Here is a 6349-nt window from a genome sequence, read left to right on the forward strand (position 1 = left end):
GACTTCAAAACTATTTCGTTTACATGATTTTTTTTAATTAATGTTCTGTTGAAAATTTAAGAGCAATGACACGATCAAAAAGTTGAAAACTGGAGGAATATCCAGCAATTTTAAACCATTTTTGATCGATTGGTTAAGGGGGGGGTAGGGTCTAACGGGTATAAAAAAACACCATTTTTTCTAGAGCTATCGTTCAAACAAATGTATTCAAATTTTTTGCATTATACAAAGCATTGTTAAAAGAACAATTAGTAATTTTTTCGTAGAAAAATATTGAAAAAAGGAGCCGGTGACGGAGCATTTTCGAGGATGCCTTTTAGAAAACAGGATTTGCGGTGGACACTGTATCTCAGCACAGAATCATCTGAAGTCAAAATATTAGAGCAAAATATTTTTAATAGATGTTATTCTGGACCCCAACGTTTTTATTCAACTTAAAATTTGTTTTATGAAATTTTTGTGGCTGTTTGAAGTAAAAACTACGATTTTTCACGAAAAAACCCGCCATTTTTCACCTGTAAAATCTCCCCAAAGAGAAAAAAACAAAAACAAAACGTTGGGTTCTGGTATTTTATATGTAGAAAATATGTTCCAATTTTGAAAAGAATCGGATAAGTAGTTTTCAAATGACGATGTCCACGGACTTTAAAAATGTGCTTTCGAGAAAAACGCGTTTGAAGTTTCTGCTCTTGCTTTCTTGCAGTATTAGATAGGAGGAGATAAAGGCCTATAATTTCTACAGTTTTGCTTCAATTGACTTGAAAATTTGACACAACATTCTTGAAATGTTGTGAAGAAAGTAAAAAAATAAAAAAATCGATTTTTTGAAAGTGTTAGACCCTCCCCCCCCCCTTAAACCATTGAAAAACAGGGGCGAAATCGAGGTAACGTTTCAAATAAAAAAGGCACTCCCTCATTTTAACACATATGTATCTCACAGTCTATTTTTTAGAGCGATTTCCACAAAAAAAATCTGCATCTCGGAAAATTTGCCACATTACAGACCCATATTACTTTCCCCTTTCCAACGGACTATTTTGCCGTTCCAAGCAAAACTGTCCCATGTGACTTTTGGGTCGTTTTCACTTTTTTACTGGAAACGGTCTCTTCTAGTGTTAACTTTCGAATAAAAATACAAACAAGCATTCTTTGTTCTGAACTTATACGAAATTTTCATCAAGATGGTTTTCTCTATGTTAATATTTCTACGCAAAAATGTCACACTTGAGAAAATTCTATGAAAAATGCATATTTTTTTTATGTTATTCACCGAAAACCTCAAGTGATTCGAAATTTTTACCAACACTTTTCGGAAGGCAGATACAAGATCGATACTCAACTATACATTTTTATAAACAAAGAGAAACGTATTTCTCATATTACGGTTTAATCTCGATTTTTTTGGGAAAAGCACGAAGCATTTTTGGCTTATTATTTAACGTTTGTTGTAGGATATGTTTTTTTTTTGTCAGAAAACATTGTAGAATGATTAACTTGAACTGTTCACTACGAAAAACACTGCAGGTGAATTTTTGGTTTGAGTGAAAAATTGGTTATATATGTATGTAGATGAAATTTCAATAGCCTTTTTCTCGTTTGCACGTTTTTTCACATGGGACAGTTGTGCTTGGAATGGCAGTATTCAGGGAAAAAATCGATCGGGGGTACGAGCAAAATTTCCAAATTTTCGCTAATAATTTTTACCAAGAACTTCGATTTTTACAGTTTTATTTTGAGCTTTGATGTACTAAGATTGCTTCAAGAATATATCTAATTTGTTGAACGATTGGATTGTAACTTTCTCCACTTAACTCAAAACTAACATTCTTTTTTTGATAGAAATGATCATACAGTATACACCTTTATAGTCGTGCTACAGTGTTGCCATAAAATTTTATGGCTTATTCTAGATAATTTTTATTGTTAATTTCAAAATTTTCTCCGAAATTTAACATATTTCTCAAAATTTTTGAATTAAAATCATATTTTCAAAATTTTGAAGATTTTGTTTATTTTTGAAGGAGTCTTAGTACATCTATGCTCAAGAATGTAATATTTGAAGATCTTCGGAAAAATTATTACTTGAAAATTTTGTCCGTGTTTTTTGTTTACAAATCTTCAAAAACAAAAATTGTTCCAGATCTTCCGATCATTTTTTTCCCTGAATAGTTCCTTGGATAGAGGAGAGTCTTCTCTTTAATGTTGCAAATTTTCAGAGATGCCGTCTTTTTCTTTTTAAAGGTCCAAAATAAAGATAGCACGATCTCTGGAGAAAAACAAACTTTTACAAACTAAAACAAAATACTTCAATTAATTCAACAAGATCAAGTTTGTGAAATTCGGATCCATAATTGGCAAGTTATAGCTGTTTGAGTTTTTTTGATCTTGGAACTTTGAGTGTTAGAAAGCATTTTTTTAGCATAAATTTGAAGCACTTCAGACTTCAGTATTTTAAAAAGATAACATCCTTAAATTGTATGTAGAGTATACACGATTACAAAAAAACCGATATTATAGATATATCCGTTTTCAATAACTTTTCAACGGTAATATACATATAGGTAAGTGGAGGAATAAAGTCTCTAGAACTTCTAAACAACTCTTTCTCAAAAGAGTTTCCTTTCTGATGTTCGAAAATTTGTCCAAAAAGTGTCACTTTTCATTGAGACCAGGAAATTGAAGCTGATTGAAGCTTCGTAGCTTTATTTTAAAACCCTTGTTCACATTGTTCCAAAGATTGTACGGAGATGAAAATTAATTTTGAAAAAACATAACTTCGGCACATGTGCACACTCACATGGCGGTCGAACCATCCATAATTAACTGTATCGAAAAATGTAGTGCCTTCTCTATTGGGTACTACTTCTTCAATACAGTTAATTGGTGTGGGACATTAGTATGTGTGGGAATTTAGTATGTGGTCAAGCTTCTATTTCAAATGCTCTTCGCTCTTTTCACCACCTTAGAATTTTCTTCTGATCTTCTATCCGTCTTTCATTTCAACTCTTTAACCCTCACCGATAAAGCCGCAAATTCATTTCATAACTACGACATTAAACCGATGGCAGCAACAATAAATCGAAAGCATCATCATCGTTCGGTGAGCAACGGGAGAGAGGAAAACCGCATCCGCAATGTTTTGGCGGGCAAACAGCGTTCATATATTGAACGAAAAGAAAAACTTTGGAACCATCATCGCCTGAAGAGGGGTGGCAGTTTGTGGAAAATCAGCTGGAAACCAATCGACCAACGCACGTGGTTTCGGAAAGTTTGCTCTCGGCTTGCAACACGAGAGAGAGGTTTGAGATTTTCCAACATCCAAAATTTGAGAATCGAGAGAAAACAGATGACCGCTAGCACTAACTATACGGAAATGCTTGTATGAAAACTGTCTTGCATCATATCTTGTACAGAATGTTGCATACAAGAAATTATGAAAAACAACCTTCAAGGATCTGTTAGACTTTTTATCAGGAAAATATCAGGTACTATCGGCTTCTGGGAAATTTTTGGGACAAAACACTAGCGCCAAAATAATATTGATGAATAAGACTTTAACCATAAATTCGAAAATTTTAACAGCATGCTTTGGAGTTTTTGTTTACACCACAATCGATGAAAGCTCCATAATTCATTTTTTCGTGTGGAAGTGATTCCTGCCTGACGTTCGATCTAAATAGATTATTGAATTGGAGTGTCAAGCAGCTATTCTTGTGCCTGACGGCCGAATACCAGACGGAACAGAACGAACTCAATCGCTTTGCAGGACTTCAAGAACATGATCACCGAGAACTATTTCTGGGACGATGGCAATGGTTTGAAGTGAGTTTCGAACTTTTAAAAGATTTTTGGTTTTCAATCTGAAAATTTGATTTTGTTTTTCAGGGGCAACGAAACGAAGACATTCCCTTATCATCAACTGGGAAAAACCTCGACCTTATGATGGACTGCAACCTAAATTGGACACGACATGTAAACGATGTTGTTTCAAAAGTGTTTGGTACTCTCAGAACGTTCCGGCGTTTCTCCTCAGTACTTTCTCAACCCACTCGATTGAAGCTGGTACAAGCTGCCGTAGTCCCCATCTTGACATATTGCGACATCGTTTACTTTCCTGGCATGTCTATTGCGTATATTTAGAGCATTCAAATCTGCTATTCGGTTTATTTTCCATCTGAACCGTCTCGAAACTACACTACCTGTGCGCAAGGCAATTCTCGGACATAAACTAGGTGCAAACTATGATCGGATAGCATCTTTCATGCGTCAGGCCTACCACCAAGCTCTACCAGAGTACATTCAACAACATCTGCAACGAGGACGACACGAACGGACCCGCTGCTTCATCGTACCACAACATGTAACATCTGGCGGAAAGAGTCTGCTGGTGTACGGTACTTCGTGCTGGAATAGAACTCCACTGGCATGGGCTAAATGGTTTTCGTGTGTAAATAAATCAACAATTACAATAACAAGTATGTTCAGTTGAAAGGAGAAAATGTTCGAAATAAAACGAAACTTCAAATTATTTGATTTCAATTTTCTCCAGAATCTGCCCTATTGACAAACTCAGTTTTCACCGATGCCTTGCTTGAACGGACAGCCGAAAGAAATCCTTTCCATTCAACGAACTAGGCAAAAAGAGAAAAAACCTGAGCCAAAGTTCCTTTTCGCAAAAATCTTGTTTTGGTAAAGTAACGTTTATTTTTTTTATGATTACGTAGTTTTGTTGGTCGCAAGAAAAACTTGCTTGTTTTTCAACTTGCATGCAAGTTTAAAGCTTGAAGACTTTTTCGCTTGGTGGCAGCACCGTAAACAAACACATCGATGTCCCAGACTACTTATTCGAAAATTTATGCAGCCGGGTATCTTGATAGAATATAATATCTTTGAAAATATGTACTTTCAAAACTTGAAAAGTCAGATCATTCGCTCAAATTATTCAATAAGATTCTGAAATGAAGTTCATACTTACTTTGGTTAAATTTTCAGCAGATTTTGAACGATTATTGGGATAAAATTTCTCAACCGAATAGGAAACACGTTTACCTAAATCAACTTTGTTTTTAATTCTTTCACAATGTTTATGTATCTTGGTAATGTTTTGTTTAATGTTTTTAATTTGCTTATATTTTATTTTTTGTTCTCAATGACCAATTATTCAGTAGCTTGATCCAGATCTCAACAGCTTTTCTACTGACTCATCTCCAAAAAAGCTTGTGCTCCAAATGTTTTCTCCAATTATTGCACTTACAAAAAACACGGCACCCACAAATCCATCTCCGGGGATTAATTTACCACCTGCAGGACAAATTCAATCTAAACTTTATCAAATTTGCAGTCCGTTAACTTCTTCCTACCTAAATTTTGCATTCAAAACTTAAGTAAAGGCATACTTTCACCAAATATCCTCACAATCAATTCTCAAACCAAAACCACTCGCTTCAACAAGTCTTTTGTTAATCAATTGTTTTACTCTGTTGCTAAATATCATATTATAATTCAACTGTATTTGGAAGGATCTTCGTTGTAATATGAAAAGTTTTACCACGTAAGCACTCTTCTATTTAAGCTTCTACAGTAGGTAATCTAGATAAAGTCTGTTAACTTTAATGTTTTGAAGAAGATCGCAGTCCTATTTATTTATGAATTTGCTTTTTTGGTTAAAGTTCTACAGAAACTTCTTATGAATTTGATTATTTTGATTGAAGAATCAGAACACTGAAGTGAGAAAAATTCAAATAACAACTAGGTACTCAAACACGAAAATGAAAAATATCAATAGGTTTTAATCAATATAATAATGAAAATATGACTCGAACAAAATTTAAAGTCTATAATTTAAAATCGATACTAAAAATCTACAAACTCAAGAATCGGTGGGTAGAAGTTTAAAAGTTAGCTTAACTGTTGAACTTTTATTTAGCTTAACTTTTTATTTATTTCGTTCTTTTTATCAGTCCCCATTTCCAATGTTAGATATAGTCAAAGTACCTAACTCATCTGTGTTACTGTTCAAATTATCGAATTTATAAATCTAAATTTCTGATTCAGGTTATTTTTGATCGATATATTCGATATTTTTCACTGAAAACTTACTGAACGAAAAATCTCAGTCGCGCATTTTTCATTCCGCATTCTTGATCATAATTTTAACAACCAAAATTCAAATTCTAAATCAAGGGTAAGAGTTTTGAATCCAGGATGCAAGGTTAAAATTAAGACATTCAATTTTCAAATAACATTCGATTTGGTCTGTTTTTGTATCTTGTTAAAAATTGAAAAATTTACCACCCGTTTTTTTTATCATTAGAAAAATAATAAATAAGTCTGAACATACTACATTTTT

Source organism: Uranotaenia lowii, unplaced genomic scaffold (genome assembly GCF_029784155.1).
Source record: "Uranotaenia lowii strain MFRU-FL unplaced genomic scaffold, ASM2978415v1 HiC_scaffold_152, whole genome shotgun sequence".
In the NCBI taxonomy this organism is placed as follows: Eukaryota; Metazoa; Arthropoda; class Insecta; order Diptera; family Culicidae; genus Uranotaenia; species Uranotaenia lowii.